Source organism: Rhagoletis pomonella, unplaced genomic scaffold (assembly GCF_013731165.1).
Source record: "Rhagoletis pomonella isolate Grant_MI unplaced genomic scaffold, Rhpom_1.0 Rhpom_scaffold_00003, whole genome shotgun sequence".
NCBI lineage: Eukaryota > Metazoa > Arthropoda > Insecta > Diptera > Tephritidae > Rhagoletis > Rhagoletis pomonella.
In genome coordinates this window covers 18609869-18627381 of record NW_023458557.1, presented here as the reverse complement: position 1 = coordinate 18627381, position 17513 = coordinate 18609869, and positions in this window count along the sequence as shown.

Here is a 17513-nt window from a genome sequence, read left to right as displayed (position 1 = left end):
ATTCTACTGCCTGAGGGTTATAATCCCTAAGTGCGGCCGAAGGCCGCTTACGTAGAAAGGAATTCTACGCAAAAATACATTTGTTAAAAAGAACATTTTTTTTTATAAAAACTTTTTTTTTCTATTTTTAATTAACTTTTTATTCTTTATTCAAAATCCCCCCATATCTAATTTGGCATAATTTCTTTTATTAAAAAATCCCACGGTTTCTGTTAGTTGGGTCATATTCCACTTCAAACTGCTCAGTTTGCCTAAGAAAAATCCGTGTTTCCCCCTTTTTCAAACGGTTCCCTAGGTGCCTGTGGGAGGAGTCCAAGGGAGGGGTTCCCCTTTTTAGAAAGCGGCGACTGTCTCCTTTCTATTGGGGGGTGTTTTGGGGGCACCGCCCCCTCCCCCTCCGTCCCCCACCCAAAAAACGGTGTGAGTGGTACTAAACATTTCCCGTTATAATCCCTAAGTGCGGCCGAAGGCCGCCTACGCAGAAATGTGTTCTCTGCAAAAGGTGTTCAGCATCCCTTCTTTGGCAACACAGAAAGGAAAATTCTACTGCCTGAGGGTTATAATCCCTAAGTTCGGCCGAAGGCCGCCTACGCAGAAAGGTTTTCTCTGCAAAAGGTGTTCAGCCCCCCTTCTTTGGCAACACAGAAATGAGAATTCGACTGCCTTAGGGTTACAATCCCTAAGTGCGGTCGAAGGCCGCCTACGCAGAAAGGTGTTCTCTGCAAAAGGTGTTCAGCCCCTCTTCTTTGGCAACACAGAAAGATAATTCTACTTTGCGAGGGTTTTTATCGCTAAGTGCGGCCGAAGGCCGCCTACGTAGAAAGGAATTCTACGTAAAAATACATTTGTTAAAAAGAACATTTTTTTTATAAAAACTTGTTTTTCGATTTTTAATTAACTTTTTTATTATTTATTCAAAAACGCCCGATATCTAATTTGGCATAAATTCTTTTTTTAAAAAAATCCCACGGTTTCTGTTAGTAGGGTCATTTTCCACTTCAAACTGCTCAGTCTGCCTAAGAAAATTCCGTTTTCCCCCCCTTTTTCAAACGGTCCCCTAGTGGGCTGTGGGAGGCGCCCAAGGGGGGTACGCCTTTTTAGAAAGCGGGGACTGTCCCCTTTCTAGTGGGCGGGGTTTGGGGGCCCCTCTCCCCCTCCGCGGCTTAAATGTAGAATACCTACAACTCGTAAATAAAAAAAAATTTGGTAATTCTCTAGTATAGGTGTGCAACTGCTAAAAAAGGTCTGGGAAAGTCGGGAGGTGTACCAAGCGACGCGTTTTGGTCCCCCTATTAACAATCAGGAGGGGGAGGGCTAATATTATTAACCATTTAAAAGCTATAAACAAAAAACTTTGGCACACCTAAAGAATACTGACTGAGCTAGAAAAAAAAGTGGTCGGTGCCCGCCTTCTTTTCCGGATTTTAACGGCATATTTTTTTTTTGGTGCAAATTGACAGGTGTGGCGATAGGGGGGCTAAACGTGGAATTTTCAACATTTTCAAAAGCTTATATTTCGAAAACTATTGAACAGATTTTCTACAGTTGGAAAGGTGATTGAAGGGCCTTTCATTCGATATATATATCTATGTATATAATGTATACACATTGCGAGAAAAGGTAAAAAACGATATTATGGCAATTTTTTTATAAAAATGTATGTTTTTCTTTAAAAAATACGTAATTAACTACATTAACAGATATGTTTATCAGAAAGAACACAAAAATACCGTTAATTTGATATATGACTTGTAGCAAAAAATTCTTGTGGACATCATATTTGACTAAATATGGGAACATTTTCCAATACGGAAACCGGCTTTTAAATAAACAAAAATGAGGGGGTTTAGAACGGCTTTTTGTGATTGTAAAACTGAAAACCCCACCCTCCGGAGGCTTATAGTTTTTATGAAAATTCAATTTTAAGTTGCAAAAAATGTCAACTTCAACCTCACTTTTTGCTTTGTAAAGGCCTGAATGCAGCTCTCAAGAAAAGCAAAAACTCCATATAAAATGACGTACAAGGAATGGCTAAGAAATTTTCTTGAGTCAAATTTCCTTAAGGCAGTACGCAGTTCTTAAAGAATTTGGTTTGCTTTCTACTACGGTTTTCTAAAGTTTTTTTGTGAAAAAAGAGCACAAGGTAACTCCGGTTTGCAACAGAAATATATGCCCGTTCCATTATTTCTTGAGGAAAGAGTGAGGCAACAGGTTGTGAAGTATCAAAAATGTCAAAATTCCTTGAACACACACACGAAATAATGGCAAATTTTTCTTGACCGTTTTCTTGAGAGCTGCATACAGGCCTTAAACCAATTGAACTAAAATGTAGGTGCTGCCACACAACAAAAAATGGCCAAAAAAAAGCACTGAAAACGAGAAACAATAAAAACGGGCATTGTAATTAATTTTTTTTAAATTATTGTATTGATAAAAAAAAGTGGTTCAGTCTAAAATGGAGAGATTTTGTAATAAAAATGTTATCTTAGTTATTTATCGAAGTATTGATTTTAATGGAAAAAGTTTTTAATAAAAAATCGCGCGATTATAAGATTGAGTTGTAGAATTAAATGAATAATTAATCAAGCTACGCTATCCACAGTATTTTTACGTAGAATTCCTTTCTGAGTAGGCGGCCTTCGGCCGCGCTTCGGGATTATAATCCTCACTACGTAGAAGTCTTCTTTCGGTGTTGCCAAATAAAAGGGGCTGAACACCTTTTACAGAGAACACCTTTCTGCGTAGGCGGCCTTCGCCCGCGCTTAGGGATTATAACCCCCACAACGTAGAATTCTCCTTTCTGTGTTGCCAAAGAAAAGGGGCAGAACAGCTTTTTGTGTAGGGGGCCTTCGGCCGCGCTTAGGGATTATAACCCTCACAACGTAGAATTTTCCTTTCAGTGTTGCCAAAGAAAAGGGGCAGAACGCCTTTTGCAGAGAACACCTTTTTGAGTAGGCGGCCTTCGGCCTCGCGTAGGCAGTATAACCCTCACTACGTAGAATTATTATTTCTGTGTTGCCAAATTAAAGGGACATTAATACCGTTGTTTTATTGCACGCTAGCAGTTGTACTTAAACTTAACTATATAAAATTATACGCCAAATTAAAGGTATTTTTTGGTCTTTCTGATAAACATATTTGTTTATATAGTTCATTACGTATTTTTTTTACGGAAAACATACATTTTTATAAAAAATTGCCATAATTTCGTTTTTTTACTTTTTCTCAAAATATGTTTGCATTATAGCAGTAGATGTAAATATTGAATGAAAGGCCCTTCAATTACCTTTCCAACTGTGTCCATATTTTGAAAATCGGTTCAATAGTTTTCAAAATATAAGCTTTTGAAAATGTTGGAAATTCCACGTTTAGCCCCCCTAGCGCCACCACCGTCAATTTGCACAAAAAAAAAGTTTACCATTAAACACAGCAGAAAGGGGTGCACCACGTCCACGTTTTCTTTTTTCTGAAGCTCAAGGGTCGGTGTTTATTTATTTATTTAATCAAATGGAATAAATCCTTACTGACTATAAAACAAGAGAGCTTATATACTACCTAAAATAATTAAGTAGGACAAAACGAACTGTTCCAAATGAGAGAGACGGGTCATATTCAGAGAGCTCATTTAGCTCAGAAAGGGTTCTGAACAAAGGCGAGAATTTTACATAGTTAGTTTTAGGGAATCCCAGGTAGAATAAAGAAACACGACGCAGATTATGAGACGGGACGTTTAATGCTAACTTATCCAAAAGATTAGGACAATCGACTGTGCCCTCCAATATTTTGGCCACAAAAGAGGCTGCTAGGAAAGAACGCCTAGTATTTAACGAACTTAAGTTAATAAGTTGACAACGGGAAGTATACGGAGGTATAGGCTCAGAAAATTTTAGAGAACGCAAGGCAAATTTAATAAAAACTTTTTGAATCTTCTCAATCCGGTTTATATAGACAGCCTGATAGGGACGCCAAATGAAAGACGCATACTCAAGCCTAGATCTCACTAACGTGACATAAAGAAGCTTCAGAGTATAGGGATCCTTAAACAACTGACCATTACGACGTACGAACCACGCGACCCTCTGCCAAGACATCCTGGACTCGTCGCTTCCAGCTCGGACGAAACGGTGGATAACCAGCTATCTGTGTGGTCGTCAGTCATCGGTCGAATTCCGAAACGCCAAGTCTAAGCCGCGTAGAATTAAACAGGGGGTCCCCCAAGGCGGCGTACTCTCCCCGACACTGTTTAATCTTTACATGGCCAAACTCCCTCCGCCGCCAGCAGGAGTAAACTTGGTAAGCTACGCCGATGACTGCACAATAATGGCAACTGGCCCCAACATAGACAGACTTTGCGAACAAATAACCGACTATCTCACCGATCTTTTAAACTTCTTTACCGCAAGGAACCTCCAAATCTCCGCCGCAAAATCCAGCGCCACACTTTTTACAACCTGGTCCAAGGAGGTGGGGCTAGAACTGGACGTCTTCGTCGATGGCGCCAAAATACCGACGACCAACCACCCTAAAATCCTAGGAGTGACGTTCGATAGCCTCTTCTCCTTCTCCGCGCACGCCACAGCCACATGCAACAAACTGCGAGCCAGGAACAAAGTCCTAAAATCGCTAGCCGGCAGCACCTGGGGAGCCAATAAAGAAACCCTGCTCGCGACCTACAAGGCAATCGGCCGGTCAGTGGCTAACTACGCGGCACCAGTGTGGACGGCGGGGACAAGCGACACCCGATGGAGGAACCTCCAAACCTGCCAGAATGCAGCTCTACGTACGGCTACAGGTTGTCATCTCATGTCGTCCGAGCATCACCTACATGAAGAAAGCCAGATGCTGGCGGTGAAAGAGCACAACACCATGCTGTCGAAGCAATACCTCGTAGGCTGTCACCGAGGGAATCACCCCAACAATGCCTTGCTTCGTAACGAACCGCCCCCCACGACACGTGAGACGACACCTGCACGACTGGAAAGCGGACATTGAGCCGTACGTAGACCATCCATTCGACGCAGCAACATACAGAGCGGCGCTCAACAGCCTACACAGCGATGCGGTCAGAACGAGCCTCAGCACGCGTAATGACAACATCGTCTTAGGCGGTCGACCGCCGCCCATAGATCCAGAAGAAATAGAGCTGCCGAGAGAGACCAGGTGCACCCTAGCACAACTCCGTTCTGGGTGGTGTCACCGACTCAACAGCTACCTCTCTCGGCTGAACACACAAGTGGCAAACACATGCCCTGCATGTGGGCAAGGTCCCCACGACACCCAGCACCTCTTCACGTGCACCTCCAACCCTACGACCCTGACACCAGAATCGCTCTGGACCGCGCCTATCGACGCAGCCCGCTTTCTCGGCCTCAGGCTCACAGAGTCGGAGGATGAAGACGACGACACATGACAAATCTGGGGGTTGAGCACTGCTGCTACAACAACAACAACGTACGAATGCTAGCATTGCATAAGCTTTGGAAACTACGTAGTTAATATGGGTTGCGAAGGTTAATTCTGAGTCGAAGTAAACCCCTAAGTCTTTAACCTCTGCGACATAACTAAGTTCATGGCCCCCAATATTGTAATTAGTTTGAAGGGTAAGAAGCTTTCTGGTGAAAGTGGAGTAGGAACATTTACTAACATTTAAAGATAAGGAATTAAGAGAGCACCAAGAATGCAGGTTATTAAGCTCAGCTTGCAGCAAAAGAGAGTCTTGTGAGGTTCTGATTACTGAGTAAACCTTTAGATCGTCAGCATATAATAAATACTTAGAAGACTGGAAGCATGATCCAGTATCATTTATGAATAAGACAAATAAAAGAGGGCCCAAGATACTGCCTTGGGGAACACCCGACGTAGCTACAAAAGGAGTGGAGAGTATGTTATCAAAAGCAACTGTACAACACCTATCGGACAGATAGGAATTAATCCATTCCAGAAAAGTTGAGTGAAAACCCAATCGTGATAACTGATTAATTAAGACTTTATGCGAAACTCTATCGAACGCCTTCGAAAAGTCTGTGTACACAGCGTCCACTTGTAGACCTGACTGCATCGCAGCGACACAGTCCTCCATGAATGTAGCAAGGTTGGAGACAGTTGACCTCCCACTAACAAACCCGTGCTGGTAAGGGCAAATTAAACTTTTCACTGCGAAGTTGAGCTTCTGTTTGACAACTGATTCCAAAACTTTTGGGACAGTGCCCAGTTTAGAAATAGGCCTATAATTCGAAACGTCGTTTTTGTTCCCACTTTTGTAGATTGGTGTAATGAAAGCATTTTTCCAGTCGTCAATAAAGTAGCCAGACGAAAGAGATTTATTGAACAATATTGTTAATGGCTGAACAAGCGATGGGCACCGTTTGAGCATAGCACCTGAGAGGCCATCAGAATCCAATTTAAAAGAGTGCTTTATGGAGCAGATGGCTACTTCTACATCACTTTAAGAAATATGCAGTGCGCCTAAGTTAAGGGCAGAATCTGAAAGAGGGTACCGTTCAGAAGCCACATTAGAATCCGAGACATAATTGGAGGAGAAAAATTCTGCGAATAGATTGGCTACCTCAGCAGGTGTGTTGGCCTCCTTGTCATTCAAAAAGACTGAGGACGGCACACTCTACTTAGCGTTCTTAGATTTTACAAACCTCCAAAATGCTTTAGGGTTGTTTTTAATGTCTGCTTCACTTTTACTAATAAACTTATTATAGAGAATCTTGTCCAAGGCATTAAAGCTCCTAAGGCAGTACTGATAACTGACGAACACAGATTGGGACCTAGTTGCCCTAAATCTTTTAAAAAGCCTATTTTTACGATTTTTGAGTCGCTTTAGATCCTTGTTGTACCATGGTAACTTATACAACTTCCTCGTAATTAAAGGCACTATTTCTACACACGCCTCATATACACTACTTTTGAAAACATTGTATGCAGCGTTAGCATCCAAATTGCTGAGTATGTGTTTCCAATCATAATCATGAAAACGGCTATTTAAGAGATCAAAATTGCACGAACTAAAGTTAAAAGTTGGTCGGCATCTCTCAGGAGGAACAGTAGCGAAAACATAAAATTTAATATGAACCTCCATAGGAATATGATGATTATTTACGCGAGTTATTGGGGAAGGGCATTCAAACACCCAATAACTTACATTATTGCTAATGAAAATTAGATCTAAAATACGCTTATAATTATTTATAATTCCATTAATTTGTTGAAGACCAATACTTAGGAAACTATCAGTTACGTATAACTCACTGTCTGTAGTCGCATTAACCGCGGTAAAAGACGAGGAGTTATCTACCATAGTCATCTCGATTGATAAACCAACCGACTTTGCCTCCGCCAAACACCGGACCTATATCAACTTTTGTAAAGCTGATTGGAAAGGTTACGCGGAGTTTACTGAAAACACCTTCCCATCGCTCCCCACACCAACCGACGTCCATCTCGGTGAACGTAAGTTCCGCAGGGCTATCACTGCTGCTGCAGCTCGCTTCATACCGGCAGGGTGTATATCGCACCCACGTCCAAACTTCCCTGCCGAAGCGGCTGTTTTAGCCAATGAGCGTGATAGCCTTCGTCAGGCCGATCCCGGAGATCCCCGTATCAGGGATCTCAACGCGGAGATTCGGCAACTTGTAAACGTACATAAGCGGAAGAAGTGGGAGGAGCATCTGAAGACTTGTAACTTCACCTCTGGTGTGAGCAAGCTTTGGTCAACCGTGAGGTCATTGTCTAATCCGACGAAGCACGACGACAGAGTCGAAATTTCCTTCGGCGACCATGCTTCGTCGGACCCGGAGCGCTGCGCGAGCTTTTTTAGCCGGCAGTTCATACTGCATCCTCCGGTGGACAAAGCCAAGCGTCGAGTGACCAGAAGGCTGCACAAACTGCCAACAACTTGTGCCCCCCTTGCTTTCACTTGCGGTGAAGTTCAGGTGGCCATCGGGAAGGCGAAAGCCTCCAAAGCCATGGGTCCCGACGGAATATGCATGCTGATGCTGAAAAATTTGGGTCCTGCGGGGGTAGCGTACCTAACGGAGGTCCTCAATCTGTCAATGGCCACTCTCATCATCCCAGACATCTGGAAGGTGGGGAGAGTGGTCCCACTGCTCAAACCGGGGAAACCTGCCAACAAAGGAGATTCGTATCGTCCGATTACACTCCTTTCCCCAGTAGCGAAGACACTCGAGGCCTTGCTACTCCCGTACTTCACAAATCACCTGACCCCAGCGAAGCATCAGCATGGTTTCCGTAAAGTGCACAGTACAACAACAGCACTTAACGCCATAAACACTCAGATAACTCGCGGCCTTAACCGTAACCGTCCCTGTGAGAGAACGATTCTAGTAGCGTTGGACTTGTCAAAGGCGTTTGACACCGTCTGCCATTCCACGCTACTAGAAGATATAGAGGCCTCCTCTCTCCCACAGAGGCTCAAACGGTGGTCGGCAAATTATCTAAGTGGTCGACATTCGTCGGTAATGTTTAGAGACAAAACGAGTAAGCAGCGAAAAATAAAACAGGGGGTTCCTCAGGGTGGTGTCCTTTCCCCGCTACTGTTTAACTTTTATATTTCAAAGCGCCCTCAACCACCAGAGGGAGTCTCGATTGTCTCCTATGCCGACGATTGCTCGATTATGGCGACTGGGAATGGAATTGATGACCTGTGTTCGAAAGTAAACGGCTATCTCTCCGAACTTTCTCGCTTCTTCACTGCAAAGTGTCTAGCCCTCTCCCCTACGAAATCCTCCGCGACCCTGTTCACAACCTGGACGAAGGAGGTCAGGCTACCGCTGGGGATTCACGTCGATGACACACCAATTCCGACGGTGAATAACCCCAAAATACTCGGAGTAACATTCGACAGCCTGCTCTCCTTCTCTGCGCACTCAACCGCTATTGTCAATAAAGTACAGAGCCGCAACAAGGTCCTCAATTCGCTAGCCGGCAGTACTTGGGGCAAAGACAAAGAAACGTTGCTGGCAACATACAATACAATAGGCCGGCCGGTTTTGAACTACGCAGCGCCAGTGTGGTCGCCAGGGACTAGTAGGACGCAGTGGACGAAGCTACAGACTGTACAAAACACCGCACTCAGGACAGCGACGGGATGCCTCTTGATGTCGCCTGAACACCACCTGCACGGCGAGGCGCAAATGCTCCCGGTAAAGGAGCATAATATAATGCTCTGCAAGCAGTTCCTGGTCGGGAGCCACAGAAGTGGCCACCCAAGCAGACAGCTGCTTGCAGAGGAGCCCTCGCCTAGGCACGTCAGGAGGCATCTATATGAACTAACGGACGAAGTCCAGAGGTTCATTAAGCAACCTCTGGACCCGACAGCTTACAGACAGGCCCTGAACGGCATTCACAGGGACTCAGTCTCGAGTTATGTAGACTCTAGACCTGTGAATGCCGTTCTAGGCACACCACCCCCGGACATAGACGAGACGGAGCTTCATCTGCCTCGGGAGACACGCACTACACTCGCACAACTTCGCTCCGGCTACTGCAGCAGGTTAAACTCCTACTTGAGTAGGCTGAATGAGGATGTGCCGAACGAATGTCCGGCATGCGGAGAGACCCCACATGACTCGAAACATCTCTTCGCATGCCCGGCAAACCCGACATCCCTAACGGCCTTGTCCCTATGGGCAAACCCCGCAGAAGCTGCACGCTTCCTAGGGTTGCCGTTAGTGGAACTTGACGACTACGACTGAGATACCAACCGATCTGGGCGGGGTTGTTGTGGCCGCTACAACAACAACAACAACGAGGAGTTATTAAAGCTATTCCAAGATACATTACACAAATTAAAGTCACCTAGTACACAGAGGTGGTGTTCGCCAATCCTTGAACTGAGATTCAAAACATTATCAACGTGCGCTCTATATATGTCGAAGCAACTGCTCGGTGGAATATAAGAGACACATACAAAGAGAAGTTCAGAGGAACTCCGAACATTCACGCACAACTGCTCGAGGATAGAATCATTATTTTGAAGACGAGCACAATCTACGCTGAACTGCTATAAGCACTCCACCGCCTCTGGACAGGCCCGACCTGATTTCGTCGCGGTCCTTGCGATAAACGTTATATAGATCGGGATCGAAGAATTCAGAGTCAAAGAAATTAGGTGTTAACCAGCTTTCGACGATTACGAATATGTCAAAATCCAAATGTGAGCTCAATCTGCGGACTACATCAGCTTTAGTTCTCATTCCAGAAACATTTTGAAAATAAATTTTGATTTTACTATGTGCAACCACACTGGTAGTGCTGTCGACTGGCTTTGTAGTGTCTGCTGATTCTGATAATAAACAACTACGCCAGCGCGCATGAGCTACTTCAGTTGCATTTGTTGCGGCAATTTTTGAAAAAAACGGAACGGCCGAACAGAAACATTTGCTGGCCACAACTCAGGCCTCAACAGATTATCGAAGTTGTGGGCGCAGACCCCAAGCTTAAAATTCACGTGTGTTAGTGATTCGAGATTCGACTCTTTTTTAACGAGCTTGTAGCAAGAAATGCGTCTCTTATCAATGCCAGTGTGATTCCCCACGTACTCAATAATGTTATCACAAGAAACTGTTGGCAAAAAAGATGACAAATGCAACTACTTAAATGGAGTTGCAACACCTAGGTCACTGCAGTCATTGGATCCAACCACACGCACCGGCGTACGACTTTGCCTCCTTCTTTTGTTCCCCACTGTCCGCCAAGGGGTAGGAGAAGGAGAGGCAGACACACCCGCGCCAGTAGCATTAACAGCATCAGCAGCTTCAAGTTCAGCATTAACAACGTCAGTTTGAACACAATTCACAGGCAGCGACTCGTCGACGTCAATAACGGCGGCAGAAGACTGCGCAGCAGCGTCACTTTCAACTGCTGCGCCGATTGTTGGCTTCGAGTTGGTGACAAACCCTTTGTTAGCAGTAAGTGAGGATCGCGTCGAAACAACTGTAGACACAGCACTCACATCATTAGTACGAAACAACATGTGCGAGGGAGAGACCGCACTAGAAGACTCAGGAGCAACAGTTGGAAAACTATTGCTATTGATCATTGATCACAATGCCTGCCGAGGTGTTGGCCGAGCAAGCAACAGCACTTTTGATAGAATTAACTTCATCTACTAACACTTGCAAGCACTTCACAATGTTGTTGTCCTTTTATTGCGTGTCTATTCGCTTGTGTAGGGGTGAGACAGCAGCAGGAGCAGGTGTAACTGAAGCGGCAGTAGACAAGCTTTTGCCATTGTTTACATTGCCCGCCAAAACATCTGATGAACAAGCAAAAGCACTTTTGAGAGAGTTAACCTCATCCACTAACATTTGTGGGCACGACGCATTGTTGTTGTCCATGACGTTTATTGCTTGCAATTCAGATTTTATCTCGGATTTAAAATTATCAAATTGCGCAAATAACTCCTTGAATTTAGCATCGAAAGCACTCCTTATGGCCTCAATGTCTTTGAGAGGCCAGAAGCGAATCATATGTTTCACTGAATCTCCTTGGTAAAACCACACAGTCAGGACACAAATAACCAATATTTCGATTTTTTTTGAAAAGATTGACATCGTATTCAGAGACAATACCCTCGCAGCAAGTGCGATGGAATCTTTTTCTGCAAAATCCACTGCATGGCACCTTCTGAGCGTCAGTCCTAGCGAATGCTTTATTGCATTTGCCACAAAAATCGTCCATATTGACAAATTAAACGAAAAATAACAGAGCGAGCAAAAACACGTCCGCTCATCAGCACGCAAATACACATTTCTTTAGGTATGCCAAATCAGCTACTAAAACTAGTTGTCTGAGAGGCGGCGGAGTTCTTATTGCGATTCAGCGTAGATTTCATTCGTTCTCTGTCTCGCTTGTGAAAATGATGATCCCCTTTTGGATCAGCTTTGTGTTCGCATCAATGCCTCATCTAGTCATGACTCTCTGTTTTTGATTGTTTCTTATATCCCGCCTAATAGTAATTATAATCTTTATAAAGCGCATGCTGACAACATAAGGTCTTCAGTATTAAATAAGCTAGGAGATGACCACCTTTGTGTCTCAGGCGATTTTGATCTCTGTAATATATCTTGGTCCACATCTTTCTCCAATTCTGGTCTCTCGCCAATTAATGTCAATGCGTCCCATGTAGAGTACTTTACAGATAGCCTCTTAAGCCTTAATTTATCAATAATTTTGTTAACAAGTTGGATAGAATTCTTGACCTCATATTTATTAGTGATAACATTAAGTGTAACATTGAAGTTTGCAACAATCCGATCACTCCATCTAATATGCATCATGTTCCTCTGTTACTAAAATTTGATTTTTATGTATTCCCGTCTTTCAATGCTGGTGACAAACCTAAGTTTAATTATGCAGCCTGCGATTATCCCAAGTTAGATAGATTACTGGGTGAATTAAATTGGGAAAGCTTACTCTCTTGCCCCGATGTAGCTAAATGCTTCGCTACTTTCAAATCTGTAATTTCTGATTTTTGTTTTAAATTCATTCCAATGATTAGAAAAATACCCTATAAATAACCGTGGTATAATCGTAACTTGAAAAAACTGAAGAACCTTAGAAACAAATTTTATAATAAGTTTAAGGCCTCTGGAAGCCAGTTTTTCTTTGAAAAATATCAGCTCCATCTTAAAAAGTTTAACTGCTTGAATAAATTCCTCTACAGAAATTATATCTTAGGCATTGAATCCCAAATCAAAGAAGATCCGAAATCGTTCTGGCATTTTATTAAGTCTAAGAAGAACAACTCTAGTATTCCCTCAGCTGTATTTTTTGACGATAAATGTGCCTCCACTCCAGCTGAAGTTGCAAATCTATTTGCTGCATTTTTTAGTTCTAATTTTGTAGATGATAACCCTACTGTGGATTCTAGTTTCTCTGCTAGTGTGAGTTCTACTAATTTTGGCTCCCTTAGACTTTCGTCTGACGATATTGCTAATGGCATTTTAAATCTATCAGCTTCTGCAAAACAAGATATTGATGGGCTCTTGTAGTGTTAATACTATTTACTATTGTACTTTGTTCATTTATGTACTTTGTTATTTTTGAAATTATTGAATTAAGTTATTTTTCAATTTATGTAAATCAAAAAGAAAATTTTTGATTACTTCAGAATTTTTCTTGCTGAAAGCATGTATATTATTTTGTTAAAGAGATAATTGAAATACATAAAATTAACGTTTTTAACCACACCACAATTGGCGATCCTGCCGGTCTGTAAATTTGCATCTGACTAATTGGCAACGAGGACATACATACAATTTCGGATATTGCTGCGAAATTCAATATAACTAACAGCAACATCGATTGAAGCAACAGAAGTTAAAAAATTAAAACTATTGATTAAACATGTCAACATTGGTTGAATCAGCAAATAAATAATAAGGGCAGCTTTTCTCTACACATTAGCAAATATATCTGTCGCAGTTTTTAACTTCGTCGAGGTCGTTGTCGTAATCAAAGTAGATACAGCCACAGTCAAGTATCATCTCCAACGTTCAATAATGGTGAGCTTATTCAATCAATAATATAAGAGTGAATTATTGTCAGCAAATTCCGAAGATAATCATAAGTTGGGAATTGGACAGATTTGTCACGCACTGTTGAACTGTATCGAGAAAATACAATTAATTACGACGCGTGCTAGCTACATTATATTTAAGTATACATGTGTATATACATTAACTTATACATTATTATTAAAGTTTTGTTTGTCAACTAAACTGTGAACACCCCTTCTAGAAATTTTTATAACGTTAAAATTGTGTACACAATGTTTCACTCACCACAACATGGCGCGCACACAACTACACGTACAAGTAATTTAAACGACTCGCTCATTAATTTACAAGATAACACTTGTCAAGAGGAATTAGAAAATCCTTACAGTGGTCGGACTAGTCAAGAAATTTGTGCAACTTCGGTTAAGTTGCCGCAATTTTGGGCGAGTTGTCCTGAAGCATGGTTTATTCATGCGGAAATGCAGTTTGGTACCAAAAATATTACACAAGAAACAACAAAGTATGAACATACAATTACTGCACTTCCGCAAGAAGTTATAATAACGATTTTAGACTTTATTCAAAATCCGCCCGAAAATAATAAATTTACCTCACTTAAGAAAATTTTAATTGAAAGGCATTCATTAAGTGAGAATGCGAAATTAGACAAAATTTTATCGGATACTGAAATGGGTGATCGTAAGCCCTCGGAATTTTATCGGTTGTTGTTGTTGTTGTAGCAGCATACAAATTCCCCAAAGACTTTTTGGGGAGTGTTGCTGGAGTGACAGTCCTTGGCCAGATATAAATCTGGGTCGTTCCGGTTACGTAGACCCGACTGTCGTGGGAACGGAATTTTATCGGTCGCTTGTACTGCTTTCTGGTTCCAATTTTAGTCAAGAAATTCTTAAGAAACTTTGGATGAGGAAGTTACCGAAGAACCTAAGTGTGATTTTAGCTAGTTCTAATTTAAGCAGTATTAGTGAATTGACGAAATTGGCTGATAATGTTTGGGAGGTTATTAGCAAAAGCGAGATAGCTTCAGTTAATGATTTTCAAAATTCAAAAGGTGAAAATGCAGTCATGGCTAATTTGGTTAACACTACTTCTCTTATTTTTAAAAAATTTTGAAAAACTTTCTTTGGAATTATGTGAAATGAGGAGGGAAATGAATCAAAATTATTCAAGGTCACGTTCAGTGAATAGGAATCGTTTTAGGAGCCCTTTTAGATATCGATCAAAATCACGCGACAATCCGAATTGGTTATGTAGATATCATTATTAATTTGGAAACAAGGCTAAAAAATGTGAACAACCATGTGCATTTTCGAAAAATAATAGTCCAACAAACTAAAGTCGTCCGTTGTTGCGGCGACAAACAACGGGAATTTGGACATTTCCACACGTCGCCTTTTTATATTTGATAAAACAAACAAACTAAATTTTTTAATTGATAGCGGAGCAGAAATTTCGGTACTTCCAGTTTCTAAATTTTCGAATACTAGGAAATCTTCAGATATAATTTTAACGGCAGCTAACGGCTCAACTATTTTTACATACGGGAAGAAACTTTTGAATATTAATTTGGGTTTAAGGCGTGAGTTCCTTTTTACATTTTTGATTGCTGATATTGCGAAGCCGATTATAGGAGCTGATTTTTTGTGTAAATATGGACTTCTTATTGATATTAAAAACAAGTGTTTAGTAGATCCGTTAACAAATCTATCAGTTAATACAATTTCGTACTTTTGCAATGTCCCTCTTCCAAAAATTTTTTCAGTAGATGATCAATATACAAAATTATTGAAGGAATTTCCTTCCCTTATTTCTGAGCCAGATTACTCAAAACCGGTTAAGCATACAACATACAAACTGAATTCGATTTTTTGGTAAAAACAGGGATTTGTAGACCATCAAATTCATCCGTGGCATCTCCACTTCATTTAGTACCAAAGAAAGAAGTTAATGACTGGCGTCCTTGTGGTGATTTTAGAAGACTTAATAATGTGACTGTACCGGATCGTTATCCTTTGCCTCATATTCACGATTTTAATATGAACCTTAGGAATAAAAATATATTTACAAAGTTAGATTTAGTTAGAGCGTATCACCAAATTCCAATGGCAGAAGAAGATATTTTTAAAACGGCGATTACTACTCCTTTCGGTATGTTTGAGTTCACCCGAATGCCTTTCGGGCTGAGGAACTCAGCGCAAACGTTTCAGAGATTCATCAACGAAGTAGTAGGTAAATTAGATTTTGTTTTCGCGTATATTGATGATCTACTGGTTGCAAGTGAGAGTGAAGAACAACATTTAAAGGATCTACGGGTACTTTTCGAACGTTTGTCTGAGTATGGTTTGAACGTCAAACCAAGCAAATGCATTTTTGGTGTTCCAAGTATAGATTTTTTAGGACATTGTTTATCTGAGGCAGGGATACAGCCTTCTGTAAACAGAGTAGAAGCGATTCGCAATTTTGAACGGACCGAAGTCAATAAAACAAGCGCAAAAGTTTATTGGTATGGTTAACTATTACCATAGATATATTTCAAAATTAGCTGAGTTTACTGGAGTTATATATGATTTAATTAATAAAACAAGTAAAAAGCGAGACAAAATTTTGGTTTGGGATGACAAATCCATTAAAGCTTTTGAATGCATTAAAGAGAAGTTTGCATCTAAGATTTTGCTAAATCATTTTAGTAAAGATGCAAAATTGTCTTTAACGGTAGATGCATCCAATACAGCAATTGGTGGTGTCATACAGCAGCATTTCAATAATAAGTCTGAACCACTTGCGTTCTTTTCAAAGAAACTCTCTCCAGCAGAAATGAAATATAGTGCTTTTGACAGGGAACTTTTAGCAATTTATTTGAATATTAAACATTTTCGGTATTTATTAGAAGGAAGACAGTTTACGGTTTTTACTGACCACAAACCCTTGATTTTTGTTCTAAATTCCAAAACTGAGCGTAGTCCAAGACAGACAAGGCATCTTGAGTTTATTGCACAGTTTACTAGTGACGTACAGTTTATTAAAGGACAGACCAACATTGTAGCTGACACGTTATCTCGTGCGTTTGAAATAGATGTGATTAAAAATTCAGAACTTAATTTCAAAATTTTACAGAGTGAACAGCAACAGGACAGTGAACTTAATAAACTTATTTCTGGACAAACGTTTTAAAATCTTAATTTAATTAAAATTCCTATTCTAAATTCTAATATTTAGTGTGAAGTGTCAGGAGAAAGTCCTAGACCTTTCGTTCCAAATAATTTGCGCAGGACAGTGTTCGATATGTTACATGGAATTGCTCATCCTGGTACCAAGGCTACACGCCGATTAATTGTGAAGAAGTATTATTGGCCTTGTATGAACAAAGAGATAAACATATGGTCAAAAGGATGTAAAAGTTGCCAGAAATCTAAAGTTTATCGTCACACAAAATCTCCTGTGAGCACAATTCCAATTCCGAAGAACAGATTTGAACATATACATTTAGATATTGTTGGACCGCTTCCTGTTTCAAGAGGTTACCGCTACATTTTAACAATTATGGATAGATTTACTCGTTGGCCGGAAGCATATGCTGTAAAGGATATCTCTGCACAGACAGTTGCAAATAAATTTTTTAATGAATATGTTTCGCGTTTCGGTGTGCCTTTAGAAATCACGACGGATCAGGGTACTCAATTTACGTCCAAATTATTTTCGGAACTTACTAAATTACTTGGTAGTCATCATATCACAACTTCTTCCTATCATCAAAGTAATGACTTGCACTTTCCGCACTATGTTTTGATGACTTTCACGCAAATGAAAGGAATAAATGAACTCAATTTAACACGTATTATAGTTTTTATACATTTGTGATGTTTTAAGTGTACACTTTCGCGAAATTCTGTATTTAATAGCCATATTCCGATGGTGAAAATCCGCACAACAATCTTGTGTAGTTAATATAAATAAGATGGAGGAAAA